At 39.9% G+C, this 20,278-nt stretch overlaps 1 protein-coding gene across 1 annotated transcript in view; it reads left to right on the forward strand.

Annotated features, from left to right (window-relative positions):
- The window catches only part of LOC109988604 (urotensin-2 receptor), a 52,772-nt gene extending 34,611 nt beyond the window's left edge, over positions 1–18,161 (forward strand). The window contains exon 4 of the mRNA XM_029278498.2: positions 12,999–18,161. The gene's annotated coding sequence lies outside the window, so the exon portion shown is untranslated. The remainder of the gene's footprint in view (positions 1–12,998) is intronic.
- The last annotated feature ends 2,117 nt before the right edge of the window (positions 18,162–20,278 follow it).

The following is a 20,278-nucleotide window of genomic DNA, read 5'->3' on the forward strand; positions in this document are numbered from 1 at the left end:
AATTTTCCAATTATACATAAAAACCCTTTACAACGGAAGAATGTTTGGCATGCACGGATCTTCTTTCGTAATAACAAATAATTACAACAATTATTTGCTTAATGACCTAAAAGAAGAAAATGACAGAAACCGTGCAGCTAAGAGGTGAAACTCCCGCAGAGATAAACGACACGAACAGGGGGTGTGTGTAAGAACACATTTTCCTTTCTCTACAATCAAGATGCAGGACACAAAGCATTCATGAAAGGAGTCGATATTGCATAGCACAAACCAAGAGAACCAAAATGCTTCAGGGCTCTTGTGAGAAGTGGCTTAACATTACAATGATTACAACCTGTTGGACTGATGATGAAAGGAGCTGTAAACAAGAGGATGCCATTACCTGCGAGGCTTTGCAGCTACACATGTAACTGAAATTGATCACAGACATTGTTGCTAAGAAAATGGGAGGGGGGTGGGCACAGGATGAGCTTTTTGATTACTGACTGGTGCTCAGGCAAAGCCCCCAGGAATAAGGCTCATGGACTTTTTTTTTTTTTGTTCATTCCAGTAAAGCCAGTAGAGAGGCAGAGCTTAGTACTCTGCAGTGGCAAGGACTTTCTACTCATATGAATCATTTTCAGTGCTGTGGATAGGACTGAATCTCCAGCAGGTTTCACACGAAACTAGACAGTGAAAATATCTAACTTTAGTGTTGTCAAGATTCTATACAAAGCTTAAATACAAACACAACTCTCCATTTTTTCCCTTCCATTTTTTAGGATAGACTCAAACTATTTTGTAAAGCCTTAAAGGGATTTATTCCGCCAAACTTCTAATACTACTTTGTTTCAACCCATAATTTTTGCACTTAGTTGAATAGTTTTCCTTGCTTATTCCACCAAGGGGCCAGTCGTCCCTCAACCGAAAGGTTTGGGGTTCAAAACCCCATCTCCCCCAGTCACAATAGGAAGTGTCCTTGGGCAAGACACTGAACCCCAAATTGCTCCAGTTGCATAATGTTTTCAAATAGTACCTCTGCACACATCACATACCTATTTGGGAATCTGATCTGGGCAGGTTTAAAAAGGCATTTATTCCTGTCTATAAAAACATTTAAATAGTGTCAAAAAGAAAGGATAGGCACTGGACTAAAGTTCGTCTCCACTGGTATTTTAAGAGCTTGCTGTTTTTATATTCTTGTTTTTTTTCTGGACATTATTTAACAATTTTCATTGTTCTATATTTAAAGGTGCATGGGGTTTTGTTAGAGAAATGTGGAAGTTGGAGGAAGTGTGGAAGTGTACAGATTAAGTGGTATATATTCATAACTCTATACAGAAACTGCCTTCAGAGGAAAATCTGGTCCCTGTAACATTGTTTGAAGATTAAATGTTATGCAGGAAGTTATGGTGTGGGGCCTGCTACAGTGAAACAGTAACTCTCCTGGTAGTTTTTAGCTCCCCGTGTTCCAGGGACTAATTTTTTCATTTGAATAAGGTTTGTATATTTTTGATCAGAAAATATAGCACAGAATTGTTTCAATTCTCCAACTTTCAAATGGCACTACTAAACCTACATAGTGTGCACCTGACAATGATGCAGCATGTGTGAAGAGCCCACAAGATGAAAAATAAATGACACCCGTTTCTTAACACTGATGTAGCTTTGGTTGTCAAAACAAAACCAGTATTTTTACTGCTTCTGACTGGGACAAAAAAAATGTGTGGGGTTAAAAGCATTATAAACAGTTTTATAACATTGACTAATGGAAAAAGTACAAAGTCAGCTCGTCAACTTTGTTCCATAACAGATGGCCCTGCACCACAGGCAGCAGCAAAAACAGATATAAAGGCCTGCCAGTCACTGTACACAAGAATACAACCTGACCATGAACACTGGAATAATGGCAGAACTGCCTTGGTCATTTTTAACATAACAAATCAACACAGAAACGTTAAAGTACATAGGTCCTATCTGTAAACAACAAAAGCGGAGAGATGAGAATCACATAACTCTAAGAACACAATGAAAGCACTTCACTTCAGCTGAAATGTCGTTTAGTGCGCAACACGCCTACACAGTTCAAAGATAGTTCTTCAAGGACTCTTCACTTATTCAACTCAGAATCCATTTCTGAATGAAGCCGGTGCAAAATAATTGTTGTTTAATTCACCAAAGAGAAGCTCAATCAGAGCCAAATGAGAGGCTTGAAATTGTAACAATAAACTCCACTAATTACTCAGGGGAATGGGCTATTGTATAATCATTGTGAATATGAAAGGGATTTTCAACACATTAAAGGAATAATTTCACAGTTATCTTCTCAATTACCACAGACAAAGCAAAACATAGTGACAGCACCCCTAATGCTTTTCTGTTTATCTGCACGCAGCCTCCCCTTCCATGCTGCTGCTGTCTTCAAGGAGCTGCTGCTTGTGTCACAAATACTGCAGCACAGAGCGCAGAAACCCCAGCTCAATCAGCAATCCTTGTCTGCAACTCTGAACATTACAGTTGGGTCAACAGGAACAAAAACCCTGAGAAAAAAATAATGGGCCAGCAGATTTTGATCAAGATCATTTACAAGCTTGTTAGCGTTGCTGTTCAGCCGTGTGTCGTGATAAAGAGAGGAAGATCACATTGGAATGAAGCCCATGCTGCTCGGAAAGGAGAACAAGCTGTCTGAAGCGCTGAGCTGCGCTGGCAGGCCTCCTCCAGCCGTGTTTGCCTTGGGTCAAGTGAAATGTGACACGTGGATATAAAGATATCCATGCTATATTCTTCCACCTTGACACGAATAGCCAAGGGGAAAGCCATGAAATGAAGACACACGCAGAGGAAGGAGTGAACGAGGGAGAGGGGATCAAAGAGAGCCAATAAACCTCGCCTGCAATCTTTCCAGTGTGGAATCAGAAATCTAAAGAACAGTTGTTCAGCAGGTGTGGACTTCCAGATGAGAAGAACGGTTAATGAAAAAGACAAGACTGGTAACATGTGGCAAACTAAGAGGGGGGAGCTTTCCTGTGTTTCCACATTCATGCAATCGTTGACTGGCAGGTTCAGTGGTATGATGATATCAAGCAGAACATTTTAGTCATTTGGGAAGCAACAAGACAAATACAAAGGTAGAGTAGTTCGGGTAGACAGTTTGGAAGTGCTCAGCTGTGGATCTTCCCTGAGTGTAACCGAGGTCAAGAGCTTCAATTTGATTTTCTATCCAAGACTTTAAAGGGAAGGGATCATCTGAATGTTAGCCCTTCACCGCTTACTGCATGACTTTTAAAAGTCCAGAAAAAGTAAGTGTGAGAAGAGATGCCAGTCCAGCAGAGGACTACAGGTTGAGGTGTGAGTGTGGGGGATCGGGATGGGGCCACATACAAGGCGTTTTAAACTTACTTACTCAGTGCTATGTTACAAAGACCCAGCATGAATCCATCATGAGCGTAGCACTTTAGCAACATTTTAGCAGAAGTTACAGTGGCAAGAAAAAAACGTCCTTTTAAGAGGCAGGTTCGTCCTGGAGCAGTGTGAGTGCAGGCCAGCGGGGGAATGGGGAGGGGGGGCAATTGTGCTTAAGCACGGTACGGGACAACTTTGCCTAGTGTGAGTGCACCCTTAGAGGCCGTATTCCACGAGCAGGGGGGTGGGAGTTTTAAAGGGATGGAGTGGGACTTGGAAAGAGAGAGGAGGGTTAGAGAGGCAAAACATAAACACACATACAAAGAGGTTACACGTACATACACACAGGAAAGAAAAAGTGACAAGAACAAGAACCAGGCTGTGTAATGAAAAAGAGAGAAAATGAGGGTTTGCAGTCACTCTTCTATTGTTAACTTTTGAAGATATCAAAGTTGATAAGACATTTCATTTGATCATGGCTGTCACTTAGGTTGTCACTGGAATAGTCAGTAACTTGAAACTTGTTGAAGGTGTGCCAGCATCTGGACCAGTGGCTTCTGTGGGAACTTAGCTTAAACAGCCAAACTGGTTTTTATACTGCTCTGTTCTACATTTATATAAACTAGCATAAGCCGTTTGCACATGTGCACTGCTGAAAATATCTAGATAATTTCAGGAGGACTGCTCCGGAGATTCTCCTGACCTGGCTGTTCACATATGCTCCTCACAGCGGGAGACTATTCCTGTCAGTACTTGCAGTTTGGAGGAATCACAATGTCAACAAAAGAGCAGCAACATACTGATGAACAGAAAACATAATGCAGCCGTTTAATTACGTTCACAGAGATCATAGAGGTCGTGGGCAGTCACAGAATATAAACGTCACTCCCCCTTCCCATTGGCTCGTGCAATTCTCCGGAGAATATCCTACTGCGGTCTCACATCACATCACATCAGCTCACTTGGACTTGATGCGTGAAATTGAGTGAAAAAATTTAGCTGTTTGCGTTCACACATACAGCTCCTCCTGAAGATCTCAAGAGTTTTTTCAGGAGTTTTCTGCCAGTATGAACACAACAGTTTTGTTCCTCATCAACAAAACTTGAGGTAGTGTCCAGGGATACAATACATTGACTGAACCATTTCAATCAGGAGATACTAGAGTAAGAGGTTACAATCATTTATTGAACAGTTTAGGAAAAGATAAATGTGCAATGTTTTTTTGGCGTTGTGATGACTTTATGCTCTCAGGGCGGTAATGAGGTCTACAGCAGGAAAGGAGTGGAGTATAGACACTGGTGTTGGTGGTGATAGAAGAATGCAGGATGTGATGAGGAGTGGGGTTTCTGAGGCTGTATCTGAACTCTGTTGAGCTTGATTGGAGGTGACCGCGGCGGAGGAGGGTCGCAGCGATCTCACTGAAATGACTAACTGACTGCAGAAGAGAGAGAACAGATTTAAAGATTTTACAGCAGGTGAGAGGTTTTGGCAGAGTCTGGTTTGATAATTAGTTAAAGAGTAAACACCCAAAATCAGCTGATCACCAGAGCAGGGAGATGTTGGAAGTGGTAGAGAGGGAGGGGCTAAGTTTAAGGAAGAAAATTGAATGAATGTGTGAGAGAATCTAACCAGTCTTCCTGCTTGAACTTACACTGAGTTCCATAATGATGATTCACAGACATACAGTGTCTCATCTGATTTTCTTCTCTTCTTGAAATAAGGAACGGGATCAAAGGGTGCCCTTGCTGCGACGTCAAGGGTTTGGCTTTGACGTATATCCCCGGAGCGAACAACTCTCAGCTCTGTCCCATCTCCCTGTGATGATGGCATCATTACGATTGTCTCCCTTTCCTACTTAAAAAAGCTTTTCCAGGGAACCTGTCTCACCTCTCTTTGTTCACTCTAAAACAAACCCTGAGCAGTGCTGTGGCAGCCTGTGAGAGCTTTAAGGGGGTGTAGACATATGGAAAGGTTCCTCTGATCTTCACTGCTGGTACAGGAGCTGATGGTGCTGGTGGGAGAGACAGAGATGAGTGCATTATAATGTCACTCTAGAGAGAGACTCTGAGCCTTAAAGGAAAAAGAAAACAGCACATGCTCTTAAACAGGAAACAAACAAAAATGACGAAGACAGCTCCCAGTGCAGCACAACAATGTTAACAGTTTAAAAGCTTCTACTCATAATCACACAACAGCTGGCAATTTTGATGTGAAGATTATTTTTTATATGGTTAGAATAGAAATGTGATTCTTTAGCTACCATTTATTAATCTTGGTCATAGCAGGCCTGAAAACGAGGCTCTTTGTTGCAGGGTTTTTATCCTCAGTCTGACCTGATTGACGGGTGGGCACTGTTTGTCAGGAGGTTTAACATCCCGCCTCAGCTCCAGCTCTCAGCCTGTCGTTAGTTTGACTGAAAGTTAGGCTGAGACAGCATTTCCAGCATGGCGACAGCTGACGATAAGCCTCCAGACCCCGCTGCTGTAACAGATGGGTGATGTCAATCAGGCTTTGTCCATTAATATTTACAGTCTACCATTGTACTCGATTTTTAAACTCTCCCTTAGTAAGGAAGTTGCTGTTATGCTCACAAAGCAATTTTCTGTAGTTTTTGGTCTGGGATAAATTCCCCCTTTTTTAAGAATCATTCACTTGAGTGCCTTTCAGATAATGTACCCCTCTCTTTGTGGCGGGATTCATCCTACAGGAAATTATTCTGAAATTCAATGTATCATATTTGGATCCAACATAGAATAAAAGAACACTATATCAAGTTCAATATGATCCCTCTCACCCTGTAATCACAATACAGCAGTATGTATCATGTATCAGCAGTGACAAAAATCACTGGAACTATGTATGGCTCGTTTATTGTTGCACAGAGCTGCGTGTTTTCTCGGCATTGTTGGCAGACAAATTTCACCAATGGGGCAATTCATTATAACACATATAAAAAATGTGAAATCCCAGATAATATGGCAAATCACAAAGCATGATTAAAAGTTAATAAATCGTGAGATTGTTATGACCTATCAGTCCATGCAAGCTAAATTTTATAAAATTAATTCTATCTAAATGAGGTGTCAGTGACCCTTGAGAAACCCTGCTACTATCCTCAACACTAACCTATCTCACCTGGACATGAGAGGGTGATGTTTGAAATTGCTTTTCAATGATAAGTATTCATTTAAAATCATAGTTTCCTCCACAAAGCTCAAGGACCTGGGATTTAATGCCTCACTGGTCCTTGACTTCCTGACAGTCAGACCCTTGGAGGTTATCAATGTGGAACACACTACCTTCATCTTCAAAGCTTTTGAGCATCGTGACCCTCTTTGGAACATCACGTCTGCCTGTCACAACACGAGAGACTTGGGCAAAAACCGTCAGTAGTAGTGTAGTTACCACATGGTAACTGTGTGTGGCTGTTAGTGCAGCTGTTTGTGAACTTTCCAATGATGATTAATTGCATGAAAAGGAAACAGTTTGGACCCATATGTTCGCTCAATATACACGCAACCAACATTTCTGTAGAGTTTTGAGAAACACCGATGTCTGGTACCAAAATCTTCCACAAACAGAACCACAAAGACCATAAAGCTTTGCTCTAACCTGCCAAAACAATAGTTGTGCAATGCAGTGCAAATACAGGCCGCCATAATTGTAAAGAATCAAAACCAATGGGGGGGGGGGGGGGGGGGGTCTCAAAATATAGCTGCTACTCTCAGGCTTTCCTTGACTACCCCTATGTTAATTACACAGCTACTGGTGCAGGTTGTGCAGTGGTTAGCTGAGGAGGGGATTGTCGCCTCACAGTAAGAGGGGACCCTGGTTCATATCCTCATCTGGGCAGCTGCCTTGCATAGTACGAGGGTCAGTTCCCCCTGGTACTCCGGATTCCTCACAAAGTTCATAGACAAGTGGTTAATTGGTGACTCCAAATTGCCCGCAGATGTGAATGTGAGGGTAAATGGTTGTTTTGTCTCTCTAAGTTGGCCCTGTGATTGAATGGCCACCAGTCCAGGGTGGTATCGGCTCAAGTCCCCTGAAGAGCCTTAAACAGTGTTTAAGTGTTTAGAAAAATTGGCAAGTTCACTAAATGACATTTCACTGTGGTTGTTGTATCGAATATATTTGCATAAAACTAATACATTTGAGTGACTTATTTATTGATAGTGAATGGATAAGAAGTTAATCTGCAAATGTGTGGATTGCTGTGGAGAAACATAAAAAAGGAAAATTTCAACATAAATCTTCTGCAACAAAAATGTTGATATAGCTCCCCTTCACACCAGTGTGAACATTTTAATTCCATACTGTGAATACCGTTAGAATGCTGGATTCATCCGAACTGTTATGTAGAAAATAACTTGCAAAATAACTTTCTTAAATGTAATGATACCAACAATGTATAAACCTTACAATCTATCATTGTTTGCCTGAAGAAATATATTGCTTATTCTAACTTCTAATGTTTAAATTACACCTTTTCCTGCAAGTATAAGCCAATATTATGATTTAATAAAAGTTTGTCACCACTTTTTTACTATAGTAGTTTTCACGCAGAATAAGATACATAAGGGAAATTGTCCCATTAAAACACACACAATTTAAACAGCAGCAAATGTGTACACAAACATAACATCAACAAACTGTCATTATTAGTGGTCTGTGCCTGCTGGTGTAATTGCATGTGGGAATGAGGACCCAAAGGGCTGCAAGGCTAAGATAAGAAGCAGCCAGTGTGCAGTGTGTTAAGCCAGGCAGGATAAGCCAGGTCTGTATGTCCTGCCAGAGAGGGAGCAAGCAAGATGCAGGAGCTGTAAAAGCTTAAAAACCAGCAAACTCTGCATGGAACTCTCCTTTTACCCTGACTTTCAGCAAATATCCAACCCATGCCTGGACGCTGCACAATCAACAAATATTTGTCTTGCTGCATCTGGAAAGGTAATTTTAACATGGAAGTGGACTCATCTGTTCCAAAATTTAAATTGGCCTCATGCCAGGTTGAATGTGGTCAAGAGTGTGTGCAGGACATTACAATAACAACTCTGATATTAACAATAATAATAACCTTGTGAATCTCTTCCCTGGCAGTGCCAGGGAAGAGATTTATACCCCTGCACCACTAATGGGCTTTACTTTGCAGTCACTGATTCCCCAGGAGCTAAATGCTCTTTCCAACACTTCAAATATTGTGAAAAAAAAAAAGAATTCTGCATGCAGCAGGCAAGAATACCTAAGGTTGCATCTTCGCTGAATAATTTACGACTGTGGGGTTACAGGAAATGGCAGAAGCAACCACTCACAGTCAATGAACCCTTACTTCCTCAGCATATTGAGATCTACTCATGGTCTTTGATGAGCTTTTGATGATGGAGCCTTGGCAAAGAGGGGCAAATACACACCTCTCCGTCTGACTGCTTCTGCCAAGTGGGCTGTTAAAAGGTTTTGCCGCCACTGAGCAAGCACAGAAGGCCTGGCGAAACAGTCAGTGGGGAAAATCAGAAGGGATGGAGTCATTAGTGAAGGAAAGACTACAGTGGGAGAGCTCACTGCAGGATGCATTGCAATCTCGAGTCAAAAGGTGACAAATGAACAGCTGGACTGAGGGATTGGAGAGCAAAAGTTATTCAGGTCTATTTTCTGTCCGCTGTCCTCAAACAGCAGAAGAACACAGTTATATTGCTGATAGGCATTTGAGACAAGGAAGACAGTCAGCAACCTAATCCCCTCAAAGGTCTAAAACCTGCTATAATGGTACAGCCTCTAGAGGACGATAACCACATATGATTATACTCTTGCAGCGCTGTGTGAACATTATATCATTAAATAGCCTCAGCATTCGAGTCCCAATGTTTGTTGTGAAAAAAGAAGAGAGGATTCATTTCCTCACTTTTTGCCCTGTGGGATATGACTTAAGTGAGATTTTGTGCTGCAACTGGGAGGAGGAATGGGTTAGTCAGCTTTCTGAGGCAATGAGCAAGTAAAGCCGACCATCCAACCAGGACCTAAGCAGGCAGAAAAAGCCGACCTTAAAGACTGTTCAAACTTTGTTTCAATCTTTCATTACAGAAACTTTTCAAATTCAGGTTGAAAAGGCAGCTTTGGGTACAAGTCAAAATGTTATAAAATGAAGACGGAACCACCGTGACTCGCAACATTGCTCTGCGGGTCCACAAGTTTGTACTGTTTTTGGTATTTGAGACTATTTTTTGGGACTAAAACGGCTGTGGCTCAGTGGTAGAGTCCGTCGTCTCTCAACTGGAAGGTTGAATGTTTCCTTGGGAAGACAGTGAACCACCAGTTGCTCCTGCTTCTATGTCAGCGGTGTGCGAATGAGTATGAATGGATTAGTTAATTCTGTTCAACACTTTTACAAAGCAGCCTCTGCCATCAGTGTGGGAATCGGTATGTGTGACCTGTGATGTAAAATACACTTTGAGTAGTCAGAAGACGAGAAAATCGTTTAACAAACTCAAGTCCATTTACCATCAGATGGTGATGCTGCAAAAGTAGGCACAAATAAATCAAAAGTTTGTTTAAAATGTTTAAACTTATGTTATATCCGTTAGTGTGACTGCTGACATATGACAATTCTAGAATTTAATCGAAAATCTTCACCACAATTACTATTTTAGTTTGATTGGTTATCATGCTTAAACTTGCTAATAAACTAGAGTGATGGAAGAGATTAATACGTTTCTCTCTTTTTTAAATACTAGTCATACTCCAAATCACAATAATATCAGGATTCACTTCTCCTGAAATTACTAATACACTTATTACTTGCATGAATTCTCTTTCAGTAAATGGTGATCCACCTTCACATGTAAACCGTCATACAACCACTACACTGCTTATCATCCCACTGCTGCTTAAACTGTGGAGACTCTGTTTCCTGAGATCGGGGGAAACCACTGTTCCCATGCGTGTGCTGTTGGAAGAGCTAATCTTAGCATGTGGAATGGTAAAGCTAATCTTAGATTGATCAATCAGACAAACTGGTTTTGGCCTGAGAAAGACTATTATTAGATTTAATCATCAAAGTAATCAGTAAATTCCAACAAAAAAGTATGAACTGCAGAATTGATTTTGGCAGCGCTTATTAAATAAACATAGTGAAAAAAAGTGGATGAGATTGAAAGAAATTTAGGCTCTAGAGTATAGTATGTGTGTGTTCGCATGGATTTGAAGTGCTGTTCAAATGCAAAGTTTAGGTCTTGGCTGAGGACTTGAAAAGCGCTTAGCATTAACTCATTAATCGCGATGCGAGTAAGGTCCACGATTAATGCATTTTTTTAATCACATGTTATTTTGTTCCGTTAGACACCATAGCTAAATCATTGCACTGACTGCAGCATCTCCCTGCTGCCACTGTGATGGAAAAAAAACAAAAAACACTGCACCTTTGAATTGCTCCATTCACAGACATCACTGACAGCTCAGTTTATGAGTCAAAAGTAATCTTTACCTCATGACATCAAACACTTCACTTTTTATGTTCCTTTAAGCTGTTTTTTTCATTCACTTTTCCTCTGAATACGTTAATGTTGTAACCTTCCATTTACAGAAAGTTTGCTTAATTAATGGTAGAAATCAGCGATTAATCAAAATTTTTGAAAATCATCGTTTGACAGCCCTAAAAAAAAATATTTATATATAAAACATTTTGATAAGTCACCTTTAGAAGTGCAGGTAGAAAAATGTTGCTGCCTTAGTTGGTTGATTCATCCTGTTTCAGTCGTAGTGCTATGCTAAGCTAAGCTAAGCTATGCTAAGCTAAGCTATGCTAAGCTATGCTAAGCTAAGCTAAGCTATGCTAGGCTATTCTAACCTAAGCTGAGTAGTTGCTTTTATCAGCCACCTTTTTCCAATCTGGGTCTTTAACTAAAGTGAAAAAAATATACTGTATCACAGAAAAAGTTAAACTTTGTTTTATAATAAAACTTTTGTCCAAAAATACAATGTTCACTGACAACTGGATGAAGAGGATCGCAGGAAGTCCTGAACTGAACCAGTGAGGGAAGTTCAACTAAAAATTAGATTTTTCTTAAATCAAGCAGTAACCCAGAACATCACCATCGACATTTCAACCTCGTTATTTCTTTTGACATGTTTCACTTTGGATTTGTTCAGTTTCTTGTTCTGTTAGTAAAAAAAAGGACAAAGGAGACTTTTTTTCAGTCTCTGTGGGAGTGATTTAAGTTGTTTAAAAAAATACAAAAGATTTCTAGCCTTTTAATATAAAGGACAAAAGTATTCAAAGGACTGGTATATGTTCTATTATGATGATCAGATCTTTCCTTTGACTGTGTCCTTTCTTTTTGCCAACAGTTCACATTAAAATTTCATCATCCTTTTTCAGATATTTAAAGAATCAACCTCGTTATTTATGAAATACTCCACAAGCTAACAGAAAATAATTAGCTAATGGCATTTAGGATTCATTTCTTTGCTTAAAAAAAATCAGGAAATGAAGGCTGAAGTAGATACACAGTATGAGAAGACAACATTTTGAGCTGACTATTACACAAGGCAAACTTTGGCCACAAGAAGTCCTGACTTAAAGGCACAGTACGTATATTCCGCCACCAGGGGGCTCTCAGTCAAAACAATAACAAGAGATGACGTCGAGGCTGGCGGGGAATCATGGGAGTGATTCTCTTTGTTACTTTACTTACTTCTCTGGTTTTGATAACTGTTGAAAATATTTGAGGTAATGTAAGTGCTCAACAACAACAAATATATAACATATAGGTTTAGTCCATTTTAATTAATATAGATATTTTAATACAGAAATTCTACATATTGTACGTTTAAAGCACACTGAAAGAAGAAGAGGAACCGTTATGGCTATGACCACTGTTGCTTTCACTTTGTGCTGTTTTCCATCAACATCTTGTTGCATATAAATCATTGTGATGTTTAGTTCTGGTGAGATTTATGATAATTAATGCAAGACCGAGATTTTTCGAGTGCTGCATCTATCATATGTCCTACAATTTGTGTATGGAATCAAGTTAAGTGATTATTTACTGTTTGCATAGCGGACATAAATCTTGTGAATGAGATGAATATTCCCTTCATGAATGGATTTGCATATGACCCACTTTCACTTTTATCTGATTGAGAGCAAAGTGGAGTTGCATCATGAAGATGCTGTGCAAAAGTTTTGATGCGAATAAACACTGAAGACATAAAGTGTCATTGAAACAAACAGGATGCTTGCCTAACCTGTAATGGAGGCAGAAGTGAACATACTGTCATGTGTTTTGGTATAAAACTGACACATGGTGGATAATGGCATTGAAATCAAAGACTCTGTAGGCTCTCTTCACTCTGTTCATTGGCAAGCTGATACTGACAAGAAATCCCTTTAGCCACGCTCTCTTAATCACGTCATTGTGACTGAGTCCAAATTCTGTGTGCATTTATTTATGTGTGTGCTGTGTGTTTGGGACATTCAGAAGAAGCTGTGCCTACCTTTTCTGAATGCACACAGGAACTGATAAGTTCGTCTTTGCTATTTTTATCAGTGTGTGTGTGTGTGTGTGTGTTTAGAGTATTTACAAGCCCCAGTATTTATAGCCTGTGTCCCTTTGTCTCCCTGACAGATGCGACTGAACTGTGCTGGGAGAGAAAGTACAAGAAGAACCTGTTGGAGATGAAACAAACAGCAGCAGACCCTGAACTTCTCTTCACCACAGCCACGAAAGAGAGTGCTGAAGATTGAAGCTCTTTGTGTGTTTGCAGTCTAATCTGTGAGGACGCATGATACATGAACAACAGAAAGAACTGAATGAAAAGCTGCTTGCTGCTGTTATGGACAAAAAAAGACACCCTCATCTCTCGGTCTACGTTCACATGTAGCTTTGTTTGCTTTCCCTTATGTTTACTGTCTTTTGCCCCCATGATGCATTGAGTCAGGGACAACAAAATGACCTGATGCACAGGTGAGGTAAGAACAGTGGTAGGATTTGAAAACCAAAGGGGAAATAATATTGTGATGTCACCTTATAGCTGGAGACAAAGTAAGAGTCTGGCATGTTAATATTTAAATCAGAAAAGATTGCATGAGCAGCTTCAGTTTTGTTTATCCACTTTCTTTTGAGGACATCTTAGTGTCTGTGTTTGACTGATAAGGCACGGCTCAGCATGACAAAAAAAAAAAAAAAAAACAGGCACCTCATTCATTTGAATGGGACCAATACGTCTCTCTGTGCAAAAAAAAAAAAAAAGGTAACGTTGTTTGACTAAGAGCCATCACACATGTGCGAGGCACATTCATGATCACTTGCTACCACACACATGCACAACATGTCCTCCTTTTTATGCTGTGCTATTTTCCCACCACATGGATTCCCAGGACAAATAACAAACAAATAAATAATACAATATGCGTTAAATACTTTTATGACTACATCAACATTTTGGCAATAACGCCATGAATCTCATCATGATTCACATCCAATGAAAAAGTCCAAAACCAGAGATGAATAGATCCTAGTTCTGCGTCCATCCATCCATTTTCCTCTGCGTATCTGAGATTGGGTTCGGGTAGGCAGCAAGCGCAGTAAGTCAGCCAAGACCTCCCTCTCCCCAGCAACGTTTTCCAGCTCCTCCTGGGGGATTCCGAGGCGTTCCCAGGCTAGAGGGGATATATAATCCCTCCAGCGAACTCTGGTATAACCCCGGGGTCTCCTCCCAGTTGGCCGTGCCCAGAAGATCTCCAAAGTGAGGAGTCCAGAAGCCTAGTTCTAAGTGTGTAGCTTAATTCTTACACATCGTTAAGTGCTGTGCAACACAATATTTTCCTGACATCAACCAAAGTCAATAGCTATGAAAACAAGCAGCCCTGGTCGGCTGTACTGAGGCGTATCACAAAGCACAAAGCATATTAGCGCTTAAGAGACCTCCTAAGGTGAAAACCTGTTAGGCGTTGTGAGGACTTTTAAGAGTTTCTCAAGCTGAGGAAGAAGTGAAGAAAAGTTTTCCTAACACTGAAAGAAGAAGACTCTAATTGAATCAAAGTCGGGCTGAACAGATCAAAACATAATGTATGCAGAAATGTCTTCAGCTAGGTTAGCTTGGTGGATCCCTCTATAAACGTGATATACTCCTCAGGTGTATCTAATCACAGATGAAGGGCCTTTCACATGCAAATATAACGCAGAGGTCATGTGTTTACAATCATGTTGTAGACTACTTCTTATTATGTCTTACAATTTATTCAACACCGATGTTAATTTCATAAAAACGTGTTCCTCATCACAAATTCTGACTTGATTTTATGATTAGTCGGCTCGATCTTACTGTCCTTCTATGCCCATTATCACTCAGAGAGCATGATCTTTCAGTGTCTTTCTCTTTTTTGGCTCAACCAATCACAGCTTTTGAAAGAATGTGTCACACTAACTGCAGCAACAGGGTCAACCTCGCCTCCTTACTAAGATAAAAGTTTCTGTCCCTCTCGCTCAGATTTGCTCTGAGATTGTTCCTAAATCACTCCTAAGATAAAAAAAATCCTCCTAGGATTGTTGAAGTGAAGTTAGCAGCTCTCCGAGCGTATTCTCAGGATGAAAACGGCCCCGGATCAAAATGAAATGAAGAAGTATCAACATGACAATGTTTATGACTTACACTGGTATTATTAAGTTTCATTTCACATAATATTGAAGGTGTGTCAGCAACTATGAGGGGGGGAGGGATCAGGTAGGTTGGTGAGGTGGACGTGTATGTGTGTGGTATCAGATGTACAATCTAGTGCGTTAAAATAATGTTTTAAACATAAATGTCAGGATATAAATAAATCCTGGGCGAATTCAAATCAAAACCAGCTCAGTGCCATTGCAGGACCAGCAGCAGAAGCATGACCAGATATATTTATCTATGTATAGAAACACATTTATGAGCCACTTTTTCACTGGCTGATGTGTCCCTTCATTAACATAACCAAGGGCACTGTGAGATGTTTTATTTCTTATTTCAAATCACGACTACAACTTCCAAAGTACCAACATTACACATACTCACACATGAAAATATCCCTTAACAAGGAAAAGGTAAAATGTGCTGCTCCTGGATAATATTCAAAAACCTGTAGTTTTAGGAGCACATGACAAAATTCAAGCTCCATATTCTTTACCAGTTTTAAAGATGGACGTCTTTTCATCGGGTACCATAGAGTCAATGAGTCATAAAGGGAGGAGAGACTAAAGCCGTTTTCACATATACACTCCTGAAAATATCTAGATAATTACAGGAAGACTGCTCCGAAAAAATACTAGTGGTCTGTCTGGTCTGTGGCTGTTTGCGTTCACACATACAGCGGCTATCCAGGAGTTTTTCAGGAGATTTCTACAAGCGTGAAAGCCCTACTACTGAGATATTGTTTGGCTTTGTCTTTAAGGTTTACAGGAATACACAGACACATCAGCCCTATTGTATGTAACAGAGCATAAAAAGCACCATAACTTTGCGCTGACATTTAAAAACCAACTGTATAAACACATTTCAATTCATAACATGGCTCTCAGAAAAAATAATTTAAAAAAGAGAGAATGGTTCAACGTTTCCTCAATTAAAAAAAAACAAAACACTGCTGATGTATTCCATGTGATGTACAGAGTTTCATGTTGTAGAAAGTACAATTCTTTTTGCATGTCAAGACTGCTATTTAATGCTGCTGTGCAATGTTTCCATTTATTACAATATAAAAAGCCAAAGCGCTTTTGTGTGTTTTCTCAGATCTTTGAGGCTCCTCTGAGACCGCTTTTGTCAGTCACACTAAGGCTTCTATTCTGATAAAAGAAATGATTTAAAAAAAAAGAGTGTGTAAGCAGAGTCTCAGGTAGGAACAAATGCCTTATATCTCTATTGATTAAACTCCCAGAGCAGCAGGAGACCGGCTGCGAACATCGCCTGGCTGATGCATTTCATACCAAACTATCCTCAGAAAAAAATATTGTTCTTCGATCGGGGAGGTTTTCAACGCGGGAGCCTGGAGAATGTGAGAAACTTGTACATGTTTCTCTCTCTTTGGGATCTGAAGAGTTTTTGATAAAGCTTGCTTGCTTTGTACACACGTACTCTAGAGAAATCAATGCTGGCTAATATGCAGCTGAGTAAAGCCAGAATTCATAGCCCCATCCCGCTTCAGTCTCCGATGTCATAAATAAACCAATTTACTGGCAACAAGATAACTGTCTGTCAGCCAAAAAGCAAGAAAAGGTTTTGTTGCTATACGTCCCCTTTGACTGAGCAGTAGATTACTTGGAGTTGGAGAAAAGGAAATGATTACAAATGTTGGTCCCCATTCTCTGCATTTTAATAAGTCAGTGAAAGTGAGTGTTGCTGGGTTTTTTTTTAAGCTTGTAAGTAAAACTTCTAACTCTTGAAATTGGGATTTCATTTTTCACCTCTGAGTCATCAAAACACAACATTTGCATTGTAATGACAAACCAATCATAACCTCTTTATTGGCTGCACCCACTGCACAGGAATCCAAAGTTTCACTCAGCAAAAGAGGCGAGCAGAGCTCAGTGGTGTGTGACAAACTAAAAATAATTAAAATGTATAGATTCAGCGTCTGTTTGATTTCTGTCAATGGATGCCTCTTTATATATACTAATTAAAGGGACCCTCCACCTAAACGTGTCTTTATTGTTAACTCAGTTCAGGATTGTGGACTTTAAATTGTTCCCGGGGTTAGAAGGAGGGGTAGTGAGTTTGACTTCACAGGGTACAGAGGCTCTTCTGATTCTGTTTTCTGGGATCAAAATGGTTCATTTATATGATGGCAGAGGTTTCTATGTGAAGTGACCTGGGTTAAGTGTCTTGCCCAAGGACACATCAGACATGTGGCTACAGGAGCTGGGAATCAAACCGTCGACCTTCCAGTTGAGAGACGACCGACTTTGCCAACTGAGTCACAGTTATATTCACCGCCCTAGTTTTAGAATAGCTCTTAAGCTGTCATGAGTGATCTTAATGCAGCAGATTGAAAATGTGTTTGCAGCTTAATATTCAGACCAAATTCAGCTTCTTATTTTTGCAATCGTTGTCTTATAAAACATATTTAGCTCTAAAATCTCCAGTAAAAACTTTAGTCACAACTAGGAGGGCAAATAAAAAAAATGTTAAGATGTGTTCAGAACAGAACTTTGCAAATAAAGGTCTTGTGTTACCAGCAAAAGTTTCTTGAGTGTCTGATGTTGTCTTACTCTTTAAATTGAATCCTTCCTGCGTGTGAATCAGAGCAACCGTGCAAACCGAAGACCACGAGTGATGTAAATGATGTGCACTCTCATTAAAACATGTTTCACACAGTGTCTCTGTGTCCTTGAGAGAACAGATATTAATCTAATTAATCATACTTACACTGTACCTCTGAGGGGCTGTATGAATACTTCTCTACTAATTAGTTGTCCTTATTCTTCACTACAGGAAAAGAGACAAAGACTCACAGATCAGCACAGAAATACATCCTGAGACAAAACGAGAAGTATTAAAGGGTACAAGTGATTAGACAATGACGATGTAATTCAGCAAATGATTATTTTGTCTCAATTGGAACCTGTTGACCTCATAATTAAAGTGGCTTAGACAAACCTTATTGTAAAGAGATACAGAAACCATTTGTTGAAACCAAAAGAAAGTAATTTTCAAACATTATGAAGTTATTTGTTTCATGTTCCTTCTCACCAGCTCCTTGACACACACAAAAAGACATTTCCACTTGTTAAAAAATGTTTTTGTCTTTAATAATAAACGTCAGTGAAAGCATCACGTATGGTGTTTTTAATGTTTGAATTTTTTTAACAATGTAGAAAAACATTGTTTTTCCAACCATTTTAAGGGGATGTATATATTTTTTGAAGTGGGGTTGTATGAGGTTCTTGTCAATAGTTTATTAGCCACATGAGATGCTAGGGCACTTCAATGAGAGACCGGCCAGAGGTCAGGCATGGACGCAGGGCTTTAGGGCTATGCAGACAGGGTCGTTGGCTCCACAGTAATTTTTCTAACTTAAGCTAAAGAAGCTAAATCAAACTAAAAATGATGCAGCTGTAAATGTACCCTTCATCGAAAAAATTCACAGCGCTTTACTTTTCAGTTAGCAAGCCCCTCTGTCTTATCACCACTTCAGCACACCACCAGGTAATTGTTTCTCCAGAACTGTGAATGTTTTCAATGTATAATAAACATATACAGTTAATGTCACCTGAAGAAGACCTCTGGTTGAAATGTTGTGATTACATCAAAACTTCTTTTTGAGCATTTGAGCAAGTGTTCAGGCATATCGTCTTCTTCTTCTCTCTGTGACTTGCTGGTAACTTTCTTTTCCAAATTAATTTGCACCAAAAACTGAAGTGATCGTCATACTGCTGTATTCTAGATACATTTTTTAGGTAGTCAATAAGTACTGAAACGAAGATTTAAAACCAACAACACAAATTGTTAACATAGGCCCCAATGAGAAGATTCAAGTCTTAGAGGGGATAAAAAGTTTAAACTTCCAATGGTTTAAAAAAACAACAATATATGTTTTTATTCTGATAACTGTGTATTGGGCCGAACAGGGCTAAGTTGAAGATTGATCAGACTCACTGTGCTATGTCACTGTCTTTGTTCGGTCATGTGGAAGAAACAAAAGGACAAAAATATACTGTTTGTATTGAACAAAATGTTCAAAAGGCAAACAATTTCTCACTCTGGAAATTCAGGTATCAGAAAAAGGTTCAATGAAAAGTCAAACAGGGACCACACGAGGAGAAGTTTCAGGTAATGACATGTGACAAACTGACAAGGAAAGGACAGCACACAGTCACCATGGGGTGGGACGCAGACGGCCTAGTGGTAAGGTCACGTACCATTTAGGAGGCTATAGTCCTCAATGCAGGCGGCCCAGGTTCAAGTCCAGAGTGTGGCTCGTTTCCTGCATGTCATTTCCTACATGTCGTTTCCTACATGTCATTTCTCTCTCTCTCTCTCCCCTGTTTCCAACTCTACTCACAGTCCTATCTAATAAAGGCCAAAAGCTCCAGAATAAATCTTTAATAAAAGAAGACTATAGGGGTGATTTGACACAGGTGTGAAAAACAAGACACAGGTCCAATGAAAGTGGAGGGACGCATAACGGCAGGAAGTTAAACTCAACATGAAACACGGGGGACAAGAACTACAAAATAAAGCAGGAAGCACTAACAGATGAACAAATTAAAATACAAAACTAAAACTCGTGACAAGATCCTGTTCATCTCATCTGTTAGCTGGAGGGCTCCCTACAGCAGCATCTTAATACATAGCAGTGTGGAGATTGTGAATTTTCACATCTGCAGGAATAACAAACAGTCACCTGATCCCCAGCAGCAGTTTCATGAAATCAGGACAACAAACAGGTTGGGCGATGAGACGGTATTTGACATCATTATAAAACTTATCCGCAGCAGGAGCTACCCTGGAAATGCTATAAGGGCTTTAATCGAGCATGATCACACAAATCCAGCTGTCTGTCTTTGGTAACATGACTTGGAAAGACATGGAGGAGGAGAGTGACGGTGAAAGGAACACAGCAGGAAGAGGAATACCATCTGTTTAGAGCTGCAGAACACTTGGTCCCCTCTGTGTCTGAGCACTTCATTAATGAGAACTTAGAAGATGTTTTTTTAAGCACTTACTTCAAAGCTTATGGAGAATGATGAAGAGGGATCTGGAACTTTAAACATGTGACGTTACGAAAGTAGACTGACAACTTGTATAACTGAATAAGCAGTCAGTTACAGATATTTACTCTGACTAATTTTTTTGGGAAATAAGCCAAGGAAACACAGAGCGTGAGGTCAATTTCAAAATAAAACACAATTTAAGGACTCACGATCGTATTTTCGATCAC

The sequence above is a fragment of the Labrus bergylta genome, chromosome 21 (genome assembly GCF_963930695.1).
Source record: "Labrus bergylta chromosome 21, fLabBer1.1, whole genome shotgun sequence".
Classification (NCBI taxonomy): domain Eukaryota; kingdom Metazoa; phylum Chordata; class Actinopteri; order Labriformes; family Labridae; genus Labrus; species Labrus bergylta.